At 39.0% G+C, this 22,422-nt stretch overlaps 1 protein-coding gene across 2 annotated transcripts in view; it reads left to right on the forward strand.

Moving 5' to 3' along the window:
- Positions 1-22,422, forward strand: part of LOC122813461 (E3 ubiquitin-protein ligase HECTD3-like) — an 833,769-nt gene that overhangs the window by 772,037 nt on the left and 39,310 nt on the right. The window lies entirely within an intron of this gene.

The raw sequence follows: 22,422 nt of genomic DNA on the forward strand, positions 1-22,422 counted from the left end.
TCAGTTTTCTGCCTTACTCTTTGGACTATTCTCTGCACCAAGAGTGTTCACAAAGTGTCTAGCTCCAGTTATAGCTCATTGCAGGCTACAGGGTATCCACATTTTTCTGTGTTTAGATGACCTGTTTATCTTTGCAGGGTCTTTTTCAAAATGTCAGAAATCTCTTTCTAGGGTGAGAGTTCTCTTACAGAAGCTGGGATTCCAAGAGAACATATCCAAAGCCCATAAATAATATGAAAAAACAACCACACTCAGGAGCTGGAAACTGCAGAAATTTTAATGTCTTCTGGTACCTTGGCTATACAAGCCTTCACAGGAATAAATTCATGACATTAAGCAGTGTATTTTATAAGAACATCAGTTAAATAATTAATCAATTAACAATATTCAAAGAGTTTTTTTAAAGAACCATGATACCTTCCATAGCCATACAATTACAAAGTGAGATTCATTTCCAAATTCAAACCCCTAGGGGCAAGTGTACCAAAATTCAATATAAATCTGCTTTCAAAGTTAAGTAGCTTTTGAGAAAAATTTCCACTATTCCTACCATCGGGTTTAGCTAATACACAGAAAAGGAATGACTCAATCAATCCCCCATGAATTGTATTAAAGTGTTCAGAAATAGGGTTATCCAGCCTATAGTTCCTCACATCACCTAGGTGCTCAAGTATCCGTATTTTTATTTTATGTTTTGTTTGACCAATATACCATCTAGGTGGTATACAACCACAACCCACAATGTATACTACCCCACAAGATACACAATTGAATCTATCTGTAGCCACATATTTTACACCATTTATTACTTCACCTGATAGATTTTTCACTTTTGAACATACTTTGCACTTTCCACACTTGAACATACCAGTATGTTTTACCATAGACCCAATATTATACTTTAAACTAAGCATTTCTTTTAAATTAGGGTATCTCCCATAAGAAAAGGTAACTTTCTTAGGAAACAAATGGCCCACTTCATCACTAAAACAGACAATGGGCCATATTATCCAAAGCACTTTTCAACACTTGCGAAAACGGGGAAAACTTTGTTACAAAAAATATCTTCTGATCAGCATTATCCCCATAATAAGTAGCCATAGATCTATTTAAACTCTGAACAGATCTACCATTAACTCGGTCACTGTTCTTAACCAACTTGTTTTCACCTCTCAATGGAAATTTCAGAATGCCCCCGAGCCATAAGTATTGTTTTAACAATCACAGAATTCATGTTCTAGAAGGTAATTTCCAGATGTATGCTCAAAAATACGCTTAAATTCACCATATGGAAGTGCCTCTATAAAGTGAAGTGGGTGTGCACTACTGGCATGCAAAAAATTATTAGTTGCTGTTTTTTTCCTAAAAGGTCTATACTGAACCCTAGTATGAATGTCTAAGTACAACTCAATGTCCAAAAATTGTATAACACTCACATTCACATGAAATGTAAATTCCAACCCAAACTTATTTTGATTTAATGCATAAATAAATTTACCAAATTTCAGAGTGTTACCTTTACATATAAAAATCAAATCATCTATATATCTATGATATAGAGTGACTGATTTATGAAAAAATTCTAGAGTGTAGATAAAAGTCATTTCAAAATAGGACATAAACAGGATAGCATAAGTTGGGGCAAAATTAGCCCCCATTGCTGTACCTTCTTTCTGTAGAAAGACCTTTTTATCACATACAAAATAATTATGGGTAAGAGCAAATTCAAGCAGCAAAATAATGAAGGACAAACGTGGTCCTTCTCCTAAAATTTTGCTAATTGCTTCTAAGCCCCAGGAAGTCTTAATGCTCATATAAAGAGCCTTAACATCAACTGTAGCCCAGTAGTAATCTTCACCCCATTCCAGATTTTTTACCAATTTACAAAAGTCATTCGTATTCTGAATATGTGAGATAACATTTCCCAACTCTTTCTTCAAAAGGCTATCCAAAAGAATCCCAACATGTTCTAAAAAGCAACCACAACTAGAAACAATAGGTCGGCCAGGAGATCCAGGATATTTTTATGGATTTTGGGAAGTGCATAGAAAAACGGGTCTTTAGGGGAAGAAATAAATAAATTCCTCACATCTTTCTGAGTTAAAAAACCCAATCTCTCACCCCTTTCTAGTAATTCTTGAAGGGCCTCATTGAAATCAGAGACTGGATTATTACATAACTCAGTATACGTATGTTCATCAGACAACAAATCAAAAACCATTTTTAAATAATGTGACTTCCCCATTATCACCAAATTTCCCCCTTTATCAACCTGGGAGAACACATATTTATCAGTTACACTTCTCATTTCTTTAATGGCCAGCCATTCAGATTTTTCTAAATTAAACTTTTTATATTGTTTCATAAATTCAACATACTCAGCCTCAACTTTTTTACATAGAGCATTTTCAAAAATGTTCAAAGACATTGAATTTTTGGTGGATAAAAAGTGCTTTTGCTGGGTAACAAATGTACAACAAGCTTACCATAACTAGTGAAAAAATGTCTTTTATCAGAATCAATAGAAACAGCATCAATAGAATCAATATCAACAATTTCACTTTCAGAGTTTTCATAATCATAAATAGAAAGTTCTAAGAGAGATTAATCCAAACTATTATTCACATTCAAAGCTATTATATTAGATGTATTTTGTGTGCTAAAATAAGCTTTCAAATGTAACTTCCGACAGAAACGTTTGATATCCAACAGAATATCAGCTAATGCAGGAAATTTCGTAGGGACAAATTTACTACCTTTCAGTAATACTTTTTGCATTTCAAATGTAATGCTAAGATCACTTAGATTCACTACATGTAAATCAGAAACACTTACATTTTCAGTAATAGAAAGTCCCAACATAGAATGGAAAAAAGTTTCATTAGAAAAAGTCCATACTTCAGTATTTTCTATTTCATCCGTTTGCTCTACCCTTCTGTTTGTTGTTCTCTCGAAACTTACCTCTATTCTGTTGTTCTGTATCAATCAATGCTTCTAGTTCATCCACCAAGTCTACTCTTTCAAAAAAAGAAACACTTTTTTTACTAGCAATAGTGTCAGTTGAAGAGACCGAAGAATCACGTCCACTACAGGATCTTGTTTCCGCATTTCTGTCATGGAACCTACCATTCTTGCGTTTACATTGGCAAGAATAGACCAAATTATTTTTAAAGTCATTAATGTCTCTGTTCAACTTTTTCTTCTTCCTCTGAATAACTTCATTTTCAACTTTCACTACTTTATCTTTAATGTCCTTCATAGTAGAATTAAACTTTTCATTTGAAAAATCTTTCAATAAAGTCTCTTGTACCTTTGCTATCTGAAGTTGGATCGCCCCAAGAGCCTTCCGATTCCGTTTTATTAAAAGTTTAAGCCAACCCAATGTGCATTGAAGTGAAACAGCTTTCCATTCATCCAAGAACTCCTTCTCATCTTCCCCAAACCGGAAAGCAGGTAATTTATCCACACAAAGACCTCTAGGTGTCACAGATAAGCTCACATATTTTTCTAGAAGACGAGTATCATAGAATAAGGAAGCTTCCTTAATCATAAGTCTTTTCAACTCTTCATACCTTCTGTCAAATGTACCATTACCAGGAAATGACCAAGGATCAAACCGAGCCAACTTATCCTCCCTTTCATGCAATAAGGTGGCAAAAAGAAATCCATTAACCTTTCCTTCAGTATTCGCCATCACTGGAAACATCACAGCTCCTTCAGTAGACATATCCAAAACCCATAAATAATACGAAAAAACAACCACACTCAGGAGCTGGAAACTGCAGAGATTTTAATGTCTTCTGGTACCTCGGCTATACAAGCCTTCACAGGAATAAATTCATGACATTAAGCAGTGTATTTTATAACATCAATTAAATAATTAATCAATTAACAATATTCAAAAAGTTTTTTAAAGAACCATGATACATTCCATAGTCATACAATTACAAAGTGAGATTCATTTCCAAATTCAAACCCCTAGGGGCAAGTGTACCAAAATTCAATATAAATCTGCTTTCTAAGTTAAGTAGCTATTCCAAGAGAACATCCAAAAGTCTTTCTTGACTCCCTCACACAGGATTGTATACCTCAGTTCAAAGGGCTTTTCTTCCACAGGAGAAATAGATCTTTATTTAGATATATTTCTAAGTTTTCCACTCAGACTACAATCACTGGGAGGGAATGCCTCAGGATTTTAGTTCTCATGGCATCTATGATTCTCGTGACACCCCTGACAAGACTCCACATGAGAAAGATATAATGGTATCTGAAATCTTTTTGGTCCCAGCATCAACTCCCTTTATCTTTCAGATCCCAGTTTTGGGGGTTTGTTGGAAGAGAAATCACTTGGTGGAGACAATAGATATCCTTAAATCAAGGTCTTTCTGTATCCATTCCTGCTCCAATGCAGCCAGTCATCACAGACACTTTAGAATTTGCTTGGGGAGCAGTTTCAGGAGAGAGAAAAATGCAGTGGGTGTAGGACACCAAGGACAGATGCAAGCAAATAAATATCAACAAGATGCTTGCCCTGACCAAGACACTCCATTCTGTGAAACATCTGTGGTCCCCAGGACCTCTTCAAGTATGTTACAGACAGTACCACAGTGATTTGGTACATCAACAAGCAAGGGGGAATCAGGTTGCACCCCCCTTTTCAGACTAGCCATGTTGGCTTGAGATATAGCTTCACAGCACAGTCTCACTCTACATGCATCCTACATTCTGTAACAGCAGAATTGTGTGGCAGAAAAACTGAGCTGAAACAGGTTAGACCCTCGTGAATGGAAACTAGATCCAGAGATCTTCCAAGATTTGAACAATCAGTAGGGAATTCCTTAAGCAGACCTCTTTGCTTCCACTCTGAACAATCAACTGGAAAACTCTCTTCCAGGACTCTGCAAGAAATCCTGGAAGACAGATGCTTTTTCTTTTCTTTGGACAAGAATATTCCTGTATGCTTTTCCACCATTTCTACTAATATCCAGGGTGCTTCTGAAGATTCAGAAAAATCCCCCAAGATTATTGTGGTAACGCACTTCTGGCCCAGGCGACCATGGTTCTTCCTTCTTTTGGAAATGGTCAGGGGTAATTACCACAAGCTTTCTCTCAGAATGGATCTGCTCACACAAGAATAGGGGTGTTTAATACACCCCGACATAAAGTCATCTTTAATTGACTGCCTGAATGATAGGATCTTAATTCCTTTTAGGCACCTATTTTCTGAGGACATGCAGCAGGTGCTGATGAAGGCAACAAAGCCTGCTACTAGAAAATCATATCAGCAAATGGAAAATGTTTTCCAATTGGTGCCAACAACATAACCAGCACCTATTAAAGGCTAGTTGTTCTCTGGTTTTACAATATTTATGTGAGTTACTATTCTATAGCCTTTCTTATTCTTTTATCAAGGTTCATTCATTGCCCATGGATCCTCCTCTTTCAAGGCAGTCACATGCTAAAATGTTTTTGAAAGGGGTTTTGCATAAGAGGCCTGCAAGTAAACCAGTGGCTCCTCCTTGGGATCATAATTTTGTTTTAGAGAAGCTGATACTTGCTCCACTTGAACCAGATAAGCTGGCTGACTTGAGGTTCTTAACATGGAGAACAGTTTTATTGATTGCTGTTACCTGTGCAAGAAGGGTATCTAAGTTGTAAGCTGTTATGGTGAATCAAGGACCCTGACTTCTTTTATGGCTTATTGGAAAGGGTTGGGTTCTAGAAACTGGTACTTGGTCCTATGTATGTACTTTTACAAAGTACTACAAGCTTGATTCCTTCTCTAGGTCTAGAGCATACTTTGCTAGGACCATTCTCCAGGGGCTCCTGGATACTTCTCCTTTCACCTCCCAAATGTAGTTACCTATGGTAATCTACCCATATAGCTAAGGCTACTGTGGTAGTGATCAATATGAAGAACCTAGTATATATGTATAAGCTGAACTTACCAAAAAAGTGGATGTTCAAATGCTCACTGCTACAGTAGCCACTTCTTCCCTTCATTCCCCCCTTGTTTTTTTTTTATTTATTTTTTATGCCAGGCTGTGGACATTTATTTTTTGTTATTCCTAGACTTGTCCTTTCAGGGCCCAGCCTCCCTCTCTCTGCTGGCAGGAAAGCTGTGAAGGGCTTCACACTCAAACTTGTCTTTTAGTCAGCTTGGTTCGAGCTGCTTGACAGTTTGGGTGAAATGAAGGTGCCCTGAAGCTTTGGAAGCTGGCCAGCTGTTATATCCTTGGCAGGATATAACCCATATAGCTAAGGCTACTGCAGCAGTGATCATTCAAACATGTACTGTTATGGTAAGACAACTGTACTTTCTTTGTCATCAGAGAGTCATACAAATTTACATAATTTATTGATTGTTCTTTAGATGACTTTGTTATTATTGGGTGAGTTTATGGCAATTACCAGGAGGGCATACTGTAGTTTACTTATATTATTTATACTGTTTTTAATTTGTATGCTGCAAGGTTATTTCTTGGAGCATGCACAATGTTCTGTCAGTTTTTTTCTGATCTGTGTTTCTGCTAATATTTTTAATATATATCTATTGAAGTTTCAGTTAACTTCAGTAGATTCATGCCACAAAAATACAAAACTACAACTAAAAGATGGCTAATTGCAGGGTCATTCCTTCAGTTTCAAAGAGAGTTGCAGCACTAGATTCCTCATTCAGAAGTACTTCAGTCACTTAAACAGCCAAAGACACATTGCAACACTCTTTGTTTCTGAAAAAAAAAATCAACAAATGTTATGGGCATGACAGTTGCAGTACATTTAATGATGTGATGTGTATGTCTAATCATTCTGGAGGTCAAGACACACTTCGCCACAAAAAAAAAAAAAAATTCAATGCTTTATCTGACATGGACATTTATGTATATGCGACCTACTGTAAATACATCTAAATAAGGGTTTACTGTTGAAATTGCGAAGTGCCTACAGTCGAACGGCACGTGTTTGAAAGGCACTTTTCCAATGGGCAGAATGCCAAACCAGAAAACATTGACTACACTATTAGCCCAATAACATACCTTTGTTAGACTGCACAAACAAATTTTTGCTTTTCTATAGCCAGTTTGGCAGATATAGGCATCTTGGATAATGAAGCAATTGTCTCATGTTTACTGATAACCACTTAATCCTTAAAAAATCAGACACCGTATGTGAGAGGTGTAATTACAGAATGACACTGGAGGCTAAACGCACACATATAATTCCATATCAGGTTGTTGAAACAACACGTACTACACCCACCTCACATAGCAGCACACACAACACACACAGAGACAAATGCATGCTGAGGCATGTAAAAGCAATCTTCCTAAACAACAAAGATCACCTAGACCATCTGCCATTACAACTATGCCTCAGCAAGCCCAAAGGTGCTCAGAAAAACAACACCTAACACTACATGTACTGTCACTCAATGGCGCCCCAACCACTAAGCCCCTAAGGCAAGCAAACATATTTCCAAGGACTCTTGTCATAGGGGACTCCATTGTAAGATATACAGATGCCTCTTTAACTAGGCTGAACAAGAAGAAGATATCTGTTAGTTGCTTATCTGGAGCAAGGATCCGCCAAATCATGCATGGACTCAAGTCATTACGCCTATATATCAGTATGATTCCATCATAGTCCATGTAGGTGTAAATGACCTTAGATGTACCTCACTGGACTATTAAAGGAGAGACTTTATGGAGCTTTCAGACTACGTGTCTCAGGCTAGTATAAGCCTGGCACTGAGCAGCAAATTACCATCTCTGAGGATGATTCTACAATATGAGCAAAAAATGATTGATTTCAACAACTGGCTGTCTTTCTGGAGTCATTCTAAGGGTTTCTACTATTTGTCAGCTTGGGAGGACATAATCAACATACCATGTTCATAGGTTCATAGGTATGTACTAGGCTATTGGCCCTAGGACCTATATAAGCCTAGCCAAATGAGGTTCCCTGGCTTTTGCCACCCAAGAAAATTATTTTCCCTGTGCCCCTGTCAAGTAGTGTCACAGGGGTGAATTTCCTGTTTCCCATCCAATTGTCAAGATTTCTCTTAAAGAGGGCTAATGAGGAGCTCTGCTTGACATGAATGGGTAGCCTGTTTCAGAGCATGGGAAGTCTCTGGGACAGGGATCTATCCCTTCAGCATGTTCTGTTTATTATGGCGACAAGGTTTAGGTCCCTGGAGCATGTGGCATGGAGAGATTGGGATTTCTTTAAGTGTAGCATGTCCATCAGATCTGGGTTAGGCATGGCTTTCTATGTTACGCATAGGCCACCTCTGAGTAGGCGATATGCGACAGAGTAGAGCTGGAGTTTTTTGAGACGGTCAGTGTATGGCATCTGTTTGAGGCTGATAATCCTTCTAGTGAGACCTTTCTAGTTGTTGCAGATGTCTTGTGAGGTACATGCCAAATGGGGCATTGTACTCTATAATGGGTGTGATGAGGGATGAGTAGAGAGGAATTATGACCTCTCTTTTTCTGGAGGAGAACCCCTTTGTGATCACGTGTGCCACATAGAAGGATTTCCTGACTACTGTGGCGATGTGATTATCAAAGGAGATACTACTGTCCACCTGTGTCCCAAAGTCTCTTATCACACTTTCAGTGTTTAGTAGGCTACTGCCTATGTGGTAGTTCATGGGTACAGTGTTTTTCCCAAAGGGGATGACAATGCACTTCTTGGCATTGAGCTTTAGGCCATGACTTTGACACCAAGCATCAGTTTCAGTGAGGCCTCTTTGTAGAATGTCCACATCCTTAGGCGACTCTATTATGGCTCCTAGTTTGCAGTCGTGTGCAAATTTCATTATCCAGAGACCAGCTGTATTAGCCTGGACTTCAGAGAAGTAGATACTGAACAGGAGAGGACCCAGGACCAAACTCTGTGGTACTCCGCTTGTCACTGGTCTGAAGTCGGATTTGGAGTCAGCTACTTTCACTCTGTGGGTTTTGTCAGTGAGCCAGTTGGCCACCCATCTTGTGACATATGGTTTTATGCCTAGTCCAGTGAGTTTATCTATAATACCAGAGTGGAGAATGGTGTTGAAAGCCTCGATGAGGTCAAGATAGGCTGTGTGCACCACCTTACCCTTGTCTATGGCTCTGGTGACTGCTTCAAAGAAGTCAATTAGGTTTAGGAGGCATGATCTACCTTTTACAAACCCAAACTGAGTAGGGTCCAGAGTTTGGAGGTTACCTATGTCTTTGTTTATAAGGTCAGGGATGATGCGTTCCATGGCCTTGCAGACCAGACTCATCAGGCTAATGGGACGGTAGTTCCCAGGGTCAGTGGTGGCATCCCCTTTGTGGAGTGGGATAACTGTTGCTGTGCACCATTCCATAGGCACAAATCCTGAAGTGAGGCTATAGTTGAACATGGTACTTAGGTGGGGTGGTAGTTCGTTCTGTACTTCATGCAGAACGCAGCCGGGGATGATGTCCAGTCCCATGGATGCTGTGTTCTTGGCTTTGGAGAGTGCAGTCTTTACATGTGCATCCATGATTACAGTGGCTTTGCAATCTTCCAGTCTGGAGATGGGCTCTTTGGGGGGTGAGGGGGTAAAGTTTGCATTGAACCTGTCTGCCAGGATGTTGGCAATATCAGTTGGTTCAGTAAATGTAGTGCTATTGTGCTGTAGTTCCGAGCAGATCTGAGTGTTGCCATTGAGATTCCTGACATAGTTGTAGAAAGTTTTGTGGTTGTCTTTAGAATCCATGGCTATTTTATTTTTTTAACTAGCTTTGGAGGATTTTATGAGGGATCTTAACTTCTTGCTGAGGCTGACCAGGGAGTTTCTGCAATCATAGGATTTTACTCCTTTCTGCAACAGTTTCTTCCTTCTGTTTTAGAGTTTGTTTATGACAGGGGTCCACCAGATTGGCTTCCTTTCTTGGAGGATAGCATCTTGGTTCTGTTGGGGATGGCACAGTCCATGCACTCGTGTATGTGCTTATACAGTGTTTTGTATATGATTCAGCAGTCGTGTCTCTATTTTCCACCTGTGTGGATAATGTGAAGTTGACCACTTCTGACTTAAGAAGCATGAAGTTGGCTTTGGATAAAATTTTTACAGTGGTTTCCTTAGTGGGGGGTGTTGCTTTGCCAAGGATGGTCTGCACCTTTTCCTTCTAGGCTTTTGAATACTGGCTAAGACTTTGTCTGTCCCCATAGTGCCTTTTTTAAGCAATGCCAAATTGACAAACCTACCAACATAGCAAAATCAACTCAACAGAACCTCAAAGTGCTACTGCTCAATGTCAGGAACCTAAATAAAAAACTATTCTCCCTCCAAGCCCTCCTCACACTCTAGAGTACAGATATCTGTGCAGATAGTGAAACATGGTTTAAATTGAAAGAGAATACCCTGTTGGTGCAAGGTGTCAGTGCCTTTCACACTTTTAGACCAGCAGCTGCACAGAAAAGGGCTAAAAATGGAGGTGTCTCAATATACATCAGTAACAAGCATACCTCTAGGGTAGTCAAACAAAATGACATGCTGGAGTTCCTCCACGTGCAGATCGCCATGGACAAAATCCTGTACCATATCCAAGCCAGCTGTAGGTCACCCTCCATGTCCTAAGAAGCTCACAATGCATACTTGGACCTACTGGAGACATTTACTACCCAACCTAACACCCTACGCGTAGGAGACTTTAATTACCCCTCTATAGATTGGGAATCCTACATGGCTTCAAATCTACAGACACAGAAATTCCTGGACTTCATAAATCAAATACCCCTGACCAAACAATGAATACTCCCACTAGAGGCTCCAACATACTGGACCTAGTCCTTTCAAATATGGGAGAGTGCTGCACGTCACCAAAGTCTCATAATCCCTGGTAAGGTCAGACCATAAAGCTGTCTCCTTTAAAATCAAAATCAACTCTGTAATCTCATTAAAACCAGTAACAGTGAGGAGCTATTCCAAGCCAAATTACCTGTTATAACTTGCTATAACTAGGCAGCATGTACTGTTTCACTCACTAAATCCAAGAACACAGCCTTAGTGGGCCCCGATAACATCCCAGGATGCAATCCGACTAATTTGAAATATGACTTATCAGGACCCCTGAAGTCATTATTTAAATATAGTCTTAAAACAGGCTTTGTGCCACATGAATGGAGGACTGCAATAGTCATTCCTCTTCATAAGAGAGGACCTTCAACAGATCCTGGAAACTACAGACACATTAGTCTGATTGGTCTTATTTGCAAAGCTATGGAAAGAATTATCATGGAATTATCAACAAGGACATAGGAGACCTCCAGACACTGGATCCATTCCAATCTGGCTTTGTCAAAAAAAAGTCATGCTTACTGAATCTGGTGGACTTCTTTGAAAAGGTCACTAAGGCAATGGATGAGGGGAAAACTGTACATACTGCATACCTAGTTCTTGCTAAGGCATTTTGATACAGTACCCCACTTGGACATTGTCAACCAGCTTACAGAACTAGGTATAAACCCCTTTATAACACACTGGATAGCTAGCGGGCTCACTGATAGGACCCAGAATGTTATAATCAGTAAGGCCACCTTCACGAAGAGGCTGTTCACCAATGAAGTCCCCCAGAGTGATTAGGCCCACTCCTATTTGGCATCTACTTCTGAAATATCAAAGCCAATGCCAAAGGCCTCTGGCAAACGAAGTTCACAGATCATTGCAAACTCGGAGCAGTCATTGAATCCTTGGAAGATAAGAACACCCTTCAGAAAGGTCTAATACAGACAAACACTTGATGCCAAAGTCCATGGCTTAAAACTCAGTACCAAGAAATGCATTACCTATTACCTTTTGGGAAGTCTGCCACCCCAGGTAACTACATCATCAATTAAACACCCTTAAAAGTTGATTCAGTATTAGGGATCTGGAACCTCATGTAGATAGTAAGCTAGCCTTCGACCAACATGTGTTAAAGGTAGCAACAAACTCATTCTATGTTGCTCAACTTATAAGCAAAGGCTTGGCAACTAGGTCCAGAGAGGTCATTATACCACTGCACACAGCCCTCATCAGGCTCATCAAAGAGTATAATGTCCCCCTTTGTATGTACCTGACCATATGTATGCAGCAACTGGAATGTCCACCAAGGTTCCTTACAAAAAGAATACAGGAAGCAAACACAATGTCCTATGCTGACTGCCTCAAAGCCTTGTCTCTTACTCAGAATCATACAGACTTCTGACAGGTGATCTTTCCCTGGCATACAAGGCATCCCTGTATGCTGTTTTGATGACCCATTTGCACATCCACCAATCAAATGGCACCAGGAATACTAGATTAAAAGACATACATTTTGTTTGCAATATAAATAGGACATGTTGGAGAGACAGATATGTTTCTCAGAGATTTCCCATTCTTTTTGAACAGGCCTCCCATCCATGTGAAGCAGAGTTCATCCCTAACCCTATTTAAGTGCAACTTGGACCAGTATATGGGTAATTGGAAATTCACCCCACTACTATGTCTGTGATGAACAGAGGCAGTCAGTAAATCACCCCTTTTAAGGGTCCTATTGGTCAGTAGCCTAGTAAACACCTATGATGCTATTTAGACTCCTAGCATGGTGGCTACATCAGAGAAGTTTTGGTACTGAAGCTCTCTGACAATTAACAAGCTCATCAGATGGTCACATGAAGTCAGTAAAGTCTTTATAAAGTTGAAGAAGAATCTTTACAAATGTACTCTCTTTCCAGAATCTTCTCCTGCTCTATCCAGTTTCTGCTCTTTGCCCTGCATAAGCTAGACTAAATGGAGCAATAATTCCACCTAATCTCCTTTGACATCAAGGAAATTGAGTCAGCATTCAGCAACATGCCAAATAGAAAATGCTGGGTATAGGCAGACTGTATGTCAGTACTTATAAGCTCAGTAGACTATCACCCTTCCAACCATTCATGCAGATATCTATTGAAGCCATAATGTTGGGAAGCCTCCCACAGTTTGAGGAAATCTAGGTAATGGTTGTCCTCCAGGTAAAGAACTAACTCCCAACACAGGTCATTTAACATTCAGTTTCACAAATAAGCACATATTTAGCCATGATTTCCCATCTCATTCTGCCCAAGTTAGCACCTCCTACTAATGTGGGGGTTTATAGCTGACAGGTCAAATACACAGCACCTCTCTCCTGTAATCAACCTCCTCCAGTGGCCAAAGACCAACCGAATCCTAACACCAACCACCTTCACAGTTTTTGAAAAGGATTTCAACTCTGTGTAATGGGGGAGCCACATGAGACAACCTCCTTCAGTCTAGAATATCTAAAGAGTTTATTCAAGTTAGAAGATCACTGTATAAGCCACTGGCTGCCACGGAAATTTTATCTTTCCCTGTAGGCAAGAATATCATCTTACCCTGTATCTCTTCATTGTAACCTTTAACCTCCTGCTTAGGAAAGGTCCTTCCAGTAGAAGTTGGTATAGGTGGGAATGTTTGATCTGCAAGCCTAGGGTACTCATGTTTGCTGATGACTGTCTACTGCTGAATACTGACCCGATTTAGAATGCACTGGCTGCACTGCCTTACTTGAATCCTTTAGCACTGCACTGACACTTAGGATCAGCCTGGAGAAAACACTGTTGGCAAACTCCCAGTCAGCAGCAATAGATTGGACCTACTACATTCTATAGGCAAGGGGAATACCCCCCCCCCCCCATTAATTACATAAGGATCCAAACAGCAGCCATTTCATTTAAGATGATTTGTAAAAGCTTGAGGACATCTGAAGAGGACTGTGCAATTTAGCCCACACATGGTAGCTGATCCACATTTCCTTAATCAGTAAAAATAATTCACTAAAGCTAAGCTTCTTTTCCATTGTTTTGTAAGTTATGCATCACATCCCCCTATCCAGTATGACTTGTGGTTAGGAAACACACAAAAAGGATTAAGTCCAGCATGCAGCAACAGATGAGGGTGGCTATGGGCTGCCCTCCCTTTAACAATATGTATCTGCATTCATCATCTGAAGATTATTTACCTACAGCCATCAACCCACACCTCTGTGGAGCAAAGTAGAAGCAAAGTGGCTGTAAAACAACTGAACCATAGCTAAGATTGTTGTTCTAAACACTTTCTCTCACTTTTCTTAGTTTTCTCTCAGGCTTATACTGCAAACCAGCAGATAATTTAGAAAACCTTTGTGTTCTATCATTCACTCACATGCAATATACAAACCCACAGGCAAGAGGGAGAATGCCAAATCACTTGCTGTATGTCTTTAGGAGGTGGTAAGAAACAAAAACACCTGATGAAAACCCAGCTGGAGAAAATAAGGTTATGGAAATCCCTAATAGAAAGCATCCCTGCTGAGAACTGAACCTGAGGACTTCTTTTTGTAAGGCAGTAATGCTACTTCCTGTGCCACTGTGCTGCCCCTAAATCTATAATACTAAATATTTCATTTATCATGCAGCAGACCCTCACTATTTCAAACATAGACATAGTTTAGATGTAGTCAAATTATAATCCCACAGGACCTTCCTGCAGCAATCTTTTTAACTTCTGACCTTCACTTCAATTAAACATATCTGCTGTAAAATTTAACCATCTCAGCTCTTCAAAATGTAAATATGAAATCAAAGAACAACAGTAAACTCTAGGAAAAACTCAGTAAGTCATCATTTTCAAACAAATATCAGTATAAACTCAAAACCAGCAGAACCAGAACTCGGACACCAGCCACAAGTCAAGAAGATTGAATTTATTTCTGGTTAAGCTCTTTCTTCCCTTGGTAGGGACTTCTTCAGAACAGTAATACAAAAACAACCCAACCCTTAAATACCCTTGTTACAAATTAATGATGTCAAACAATTAATTAACTTAAAAACACTTTGTTAAAGTAATACGTGCACAATGACCATACTTACAATAACACACACCACCTCTACTACCATGGGGTTTAAAATGTGTCATCATTTTCCCTAAAGCAGCTCTGTTTGTAGATCAACATAATGTCTATATTAAGAGTGAGTAATTATTTTGTGACCTAGTTTATCAAATTTTTGTTATTTCCCATATGTAATAATAATACACAGGATGTATTCAGCCTCTCACTCTATGTGGTATAAATTAGAACCTTAGAGCTCAATATATATTTAACCTCAGAAGCTGTATTTCTTTTTTGATTCCCTAAAACGTACTATTTTAAGAGCTTTGGCACTGACCCTGTGTGAGGAATTTGGATCAGCCAGAAGGTATGGATACATGATATGAGAAGACTGCAAGATCCGAGACTGAGCTAATATGCATCAAGTATTCTGCCCCACCCCCAGTGGGGTTAATTAAGAAACATAAGCTCTATTTATGTGTGGAAGCATTAGTGCGGCCAGTGTACAGGTTTCCTTGTACAATGAACATGCAAACACAGTATCTTCGTGCCACTCCACATATAAGAAGGCATTACATGTGGATAATTAACCTGAAAGCATTGCTACATAGAGACAGATTCCTTGTGAGATGGTCAGTTAATCTGGACTTTGCAAAACAAGATCCATGACTGAGTTGTGTTTGCCTGCCACTAGGTCACTTTAGTTTCAGATCTTGAAATTTAAAATGTAACTGTATAAATTCACTCATGAGTTCCACAGAAAACACTGATTTTATTTTGAAGGTAGGCTTAATACCCAAAGTATGGGAAAACAGAACATTTGATAACTTACCCTTATCAGTTATAATTTAATCTTGTAGGGATAACAAAGGATATTGTATCAACTGGGGCAATTAGTACCCATTGCTTAAACTTAGATCCTCCTAGTAATTTCTCTGTCATTAATCTAAATGTCCTCTCTAAATCTTTCTCACTGCTCTATCATCAGGTTTCAAAGGTATCTGTCTGGACATCAGCAGACTGTTCTTTTGCAACACCAACTTTCTTCTCTCCTATCAGTTACCTTAGGGATCCCTCAAGGCTTTATCCTTGGACATTTACTCTTCTCCCTCTTTACCAATCAACTTCACACCTCCACTCCTCATGCCTCTGTTATACAATATACAGATGATTCCACCCTTATACCGCGGCAGGGCTAGCCAGATTGTCACTGTTAAAGTGAGACCCCGATTTCATGTGCAAAATGGGAAAAAGGGGTTGAGGATGGATGGATGGATGGATGGATGGATGGATGGATGGATGGATGGATGTCCAGCCTCCTCCCTAAAAGACCTCCACGCTACAACTCAAGATTCATTCCTATCTGTAGAAACATGACTGAACTCACAACTCATTCTAAACCCCAATAAAACAAAACAAATTATTTTTTACCCCTCAAGATCACTGTCTTCTCACTTAACTTTCAACTTACAGTACAAAAATAAAACCATTATTGCACCAGTAACACATACAAAATTGTTAGGTATCGAAATTGACAATAATCTGAAATTTGACATCCATATTGCACAAACTATTAAAAAAGTTCACAAGAAAATAAGTCTTCTATACAGAAACAGGCAGTTCCTAACTAGATCCACAAAAGCTACTATTGCCTGTACACACCTCCTGTCAACCTCTTATATGCCTCCCCAGTACTAATCAGCCTTCGTAAAACTGACCTTACAAAACTTGAATCCTGCTACAATAAAATTGTCAAATTTGCTACTGATTCCTCACATAGGTCACATCATTGCACTGTACTATAACAACTTAACTGGCTTGAACTTCCTCAACTACTTCATTAAAAACAACTTATCTTTACCCACAAGATCCTACACCAGCCAGATAAAATCCCTGCTCTCAACAATATAATACAACCATATACCACTATTAGACCCCTACACTCTAATAACAAAGTTTTGTTAAAAAACACCAAAGCTAACAACTCAGCTGGTGATTCTTTCTTCTCCAATGTTATTCCTAAACTGTGGAATAAACGTCTATCCAATATTTCCTCTATCTGCTTTTTAGCACAATTTATAAAGCTCCTAAATTCTTACTTTACAGAAAACTAGCTTTGTTCTTGCTATCATCCTGGATAATTCTGAGATCTTTATATCTAACTACATCTATCATAGTTGTTGCTATTTTGTAACTTGCTTTCAACTTGTCCAAATGCTACTATTGTTCTTTTGTTTTTTTTGCTTCCATTAGATGTTATTTTCTATGTCTTATCCTTTTTTGAATTGGTATGCTTATTGAATTATTGTTATTTTATTCACCACAGTGGTGCAGCAGTAGCATTGTTGCCTCACAGCAAGAGGTTCTCCCATTCGATTCTCGGCTGGAGTGCAGGGAGTGCCTTCTGTGTGGAGTTTGCATGTCCTCTCCGCGGTTGGATGGGCGTTCGAAAGACATGCGTAAATGGGCTTGCCTTTGTTGAAGGTTGGACGTCAAGCTGGCACCTCAGCGTTCATGAAAATCTACTGCCAATCATTAGTGGACCGGAGTTCCATTATGGTGACCCCTATCTGGGAAAAGCCGAAAGACCAACAACAACAACATTGAATTATTGTTATTTTATTTATCATATCTACATGATTATACTATTTACTGGAGCTTAACTCCCTGGGCCTCCACTGAAAAAGGACATGGGTCCAGTCGGACTTTCCCAGTAAACAAATGTAAAATAATAATAATAATTAATACAATTAAATATTTGATAATACAAACAAATGGTGTGCTAATTAATGAGCAATGTTACTAGAAATATGTAACATTTAGAAACTATTCATATTCTGTTTTAAATGTTGCTGTAGTATTGACCTTGTAGTTGTGTGAATTTATGCATAGACGGATATATGGCTATTATGCTATAAGTAGATGAGCTTTTGTGGTTGCTTGAAGAGAGTGAACTGACTTCACTAAAAGTCAGCTTACCAAAATTTTCAAATATTGTAGTTATTAAAAACTACATAATTTTAAATACAGTGGGAAATCAAAATGCCAAGTAAAGAAAATGTTTAAACAGAATACACAAAATTATTCTAATGTGATTTTGCAGAGGAGAAAAATGTTCTACAATGCCCACACCCTTAAAGAAAAGAACACTGAGATTGCACTTAAAAAGAAAAATTACTTCAATTTCCTCTTCCTCAAAGTTGTAAGATCATATATTTGGTATATTTAAGATCACATAGTGTGGAAGGTTCTGATTATAAGATTATATATCAGGTTCAACAACAGTGCATTTTGATATATGTTGTGATTTAATATATTCTACACTTATCCTGCTGTAGAGTTCTGCTGGACTGGGATAGATTAATTGTTCTTCACTGGAGACAACTTTATTTAATTTATGTAGACCTAATCTTTCTCATGACATACTAGAAACTGAAATAAGTAAACACTGTTCATTCAATCTAACAGAGGGTGGCCTCTTGTAATACTTGAATTTGCCTAATGTTAGACGTGGTGAAACCCTAATGATCACTAGTTGCTAGTGCACAGCATGAAATCCCCATTGGTTTCTAACACTTCAATTTACTGTCTAACAGCAACACCACTGAGTATTGTTGATTTGTAACTCTAGTCTCCTTATAGTTGGTGTTATATTGGGAGGCTTATTATTGATTGCTCCTGTCTCTTCTACATTGTTTGCTGTGCTCTGATTATGCCATGTTAGTTGTATGGTTTTAAAATAACCACTGTGTGTTTTTAATTGTAACTCTGTGCAACAAATGGACATGCAGTATATGACAGTACAGTGTACTTTAATATGTGTGGCACATTTGTTAATTGTACAGCAGCTGGGTGCTATTTATTAAGAGGCTATTCTACCAAAGTTTATTAAAATACTAAAGGGGCCAGCTACCTAGTAAAAGTAGAGTTATGCCTTACCTCCATCAGTTTAGTTCAAGTACATCCTCTTCAGTGACTAGAATGAAGTAACTCTGAAACAGTCAATCCTCAATAACTGGAGGATGAACAACCCCATCTCCAGTGTGCTGAAAACCTTAAACATACTATACAATTGGTGAGCTATGGAGAAATCTTAAACTTCAGTAGAAACCCTGCTCACTCTATTCACTTATGCATTTTAGAAACTCAAGAATAATGTCCAAATGAATGCATTCTTCATTCTCCAGAGAGTTATGCTGAAGAGACAGGTTTGTGTCCCAGAGACTGCCCTTCCTCTGGAGTTTGTCAGAGCCATGACCTCAAACTAAATGTGAAGAAGTGCATAATAATACCCTTTGGAAAATCAAATACCCCTGCAAATTACAACATTAATAGCAGCCCCCTAAGAGTGGACCTAGCGGTGAAAGATCTGGGTACTCAGGTAGATAGTAATCTGAACTTTGACCAGCATATGTTCACAGTGGTAAGGAAATCCAGGTCTATATTAGAACACCGAACATTCAAAATTTCGAGTGTTCTAATATCGAACCCTATGAACCGAAAATTTAAAACATCGAACATTCAGAACAGCGAATCTTTTCCTAGGGAAAAAATTTGCTGTTCCAAAACACATACACACAACACAAGCACACCAAACAAACAGCAATCCACACACATACACCTAAACTCTTACACCTAACCCTACACTAAACTATACATACACCACTAACTATCCACTTATTTTAACCCAAACCCTAACCCTAAGGTCTGTCACTATCGCCCAGACACCTCACCCACGCCCTAACCCTAACTCACCTACCCAGGGGAAACCCTCATGTCCACACAATCACACACTTACCTGACTCACGCCCTAACCCTAACTCACCTAACCCACCCTAACCCTCACATCCACACAATCGCACACTTACCTGAACCCAAACCGTAACTTTCCACCACAGCGCTGAAAATACCAAAGCAACAGAAATGGACAACCATATTCTTTCCCTAGGAAAAAATTTGATTTTCTGTTTCTTCGATATTTTCAGCATTCGCTGAAAACGGGTTGATATTAGAACACTCGAAATTTTGAACATTCGTTGTTCTAATATAGACCCGGAAATCCTTCTATGTGGCTCAGCTTATAAGTAAGGGCATGGCATCCAGATCCAAGGATGTCATTGTACCACTGTATTCATCCCTCATCATACCAATAATTGAGTACAATGTAACCTTTGGCATGTACCTCACCAGGTACCTGCAGCAGATGGATCGTCCTCAAAAGTTTTTCACCAAACAAAATACAGTGTATAACCAACATGTCATATGTGGACCAATTAAAAGCACTATCAATGTATTCAGTTTCCTACTGATTATTGAGGCGTGATCCGTGTCTGACCTACAAGCCAGTATCTGACCCAGTCATGATGGAAATGTTGTATATTTGCAAAACTAACTGCACAAGGATTACCCGCTCCAATGATCTAAACCTGATCTTTGATATGAATAGATCATGCTGGAGAGCAGATATGTGTCCCAGAGATTGCCCTTCCTCCGAAATAGGCTTTCTATTGACATGGAGCAGAACCCTTTCCTGAACATCTTCAAGTGCAATCTGGACCGATGGATTGGAAATTGCAAATTCACTCCTGGTGTGGCATACATGTCCTTTATGAACAGAGGCAGTCTGTAAAAATAGTCAAAACCCAGCTTGCTGACCCTTGTTAACTTTCCCCTAGGGATAGAAAATTGGGTAAAATCTAGGTAAAACTGGCTAGGCTTGTAAGGGCTCTCGAGCCATTAGCCTAGTAATCTCCTATGAACCTATAAACATTCATCAGGTTGTGTTTCCACACTTGTTTCAGGCCATTGCTCTAGCCTAACAGTTAGAACTCCCATGGTTCTAGCAAAGGAATATAATATATTCTAGCAACAGATGTCTTCTAATGCAAAAAAAACACACTTTCTTTGAAGGAAAAGTAAGCATTTTTGTGGGAGGAACTGCCCTGTCTGCACAGCCTCCCAATATATACATACAAATTCTATAGCTGTACAACAATGGAAAAAGGGAGTAAAGTCAATTCGCTGAAAATGATTTTCAGCAGAACTGTTTGTGGAATTGGGGCTCCCTGAAATTGCCATCACACTGCTATACCTTTTTCATATCCATTACAGTGGATTCTGTCCCTTAAGCAACATGGACAAAAGTGCTACCAAGAGACAGTAACACACTCTGAGGACAAATATTACTGGACAGAGAGAGGTATGTTTCACTGCTTTACTTAGAAAAACTCCTTTCAAAATCTGAAGTAAGAGACAATGATGTACTTTTAGGATTATAATAAAAGCACAGCAATATTCCAACCACAGTAATATTCTGTTTCATTACTTTTTATACTGTGTTGCTTACTACTGGATGTGGAAAGGAAGAGGTGTTGCTAGCCATGTGTTTTGCTAGGAGTATAAGGTCCTCAGTGAGGCAAGTAAAGGTGAGCAGCAAAGTACAGTACAAAGGACTGTGACTGGGTCTCTGATCACAACCAGGTTATTATGTGCTCAAGAGAAAAATGCTAAGAAATGCACCTTGACAGTAAAGCTCAACATGTGAATCTTGGAATCTGTATTGAGAAAATATAATAGAGGGTTGTAATCAAAGATCCAATCATAATTCTTTGTAGTGTGTGGAGATTTATCTGCTCACTGTAATACCAGTTTCAGAATAAAAAGAAGTGTAGAGATGTGAAGTATTTTAACAGTTTATATAGTATTTGGAAGTCAGTAAAGCAATTAGTGCTGACATGCAGCAGACAGAAATGAAGTGTCTTTGTGTAGAACTAATGGCTTAAAAAGCTGTTAGACACTATGTTCTGCCACACTTTCTGTTTTTAAGTGTGACAGTGTGAAGTTGTAACAGCGTTTGCTATTATTTGCTGGCTGGCACTGTAAACTGTTAGTCCTTAGTGCAAGACTCGGTCTTAGCAGTGCATAGGTCTGCTTAACAAGCTTTCATTAAGCACACCTAAGTCCTGTTAAGACTGGGTCTCATATTCAGGGCACACTTTACACATTTATCTCTTTTGTCATCTTATATCACAGTCTGTCCTCGATTCCAGGTGGGTTCAAGACTTTTTGGGTGCGGAGATAATTTGGGATATACAGTGACTTGTGTGAATACATTAAAAGAAAAAGAACAAGAAATGTATATGTGTATGATGCATGAGGTATGTATTTAGTAAGCTATGCTAAAGTGCTGAATGAATGGAACTCGGACGGAAAATGGTTGAAAAAAATAATTCATAGACATGATTGCCATGATATGTTGCATAAAAAGTGATGTTGCACAACTTTACAGGCAAAAATGTCCCTCCGTGGGTATGTTGTTTTGGGATAACTAGGGCACAGTTCACACGTTCGCCGTGATTTCAAAATCTTGAAACATAATTCACCTGATCTCAGTAATGATGGTTTTGATTAAAATATTAGAAATAATTCTCCCGTTCGATTCTCGGCCGGAGCACCTTTTGTGTGGAGCCTGCATGTCCTCCCCGCGGTCGACCGACATTCGAATGATATGCATAAAAGGGGTGTGCCTTCATTGAAGGTTGGGCGTCGAGCTGGCACCTCGGCACAGTAAAAA

Source organism: Protopterus annectens, chromosome 10.part0 (assembly GCF_019279795.1).
Source record: "Protopterus annectens isolate FY-2018-M chromosome 10.part0, PAN1.0, whole genome shotgun sequence".
NCBI lineage: Eukaryota > Metazoa > Chordata > Ceratodontiformes > Protopteridae > Protopterus > Protopterus annectens.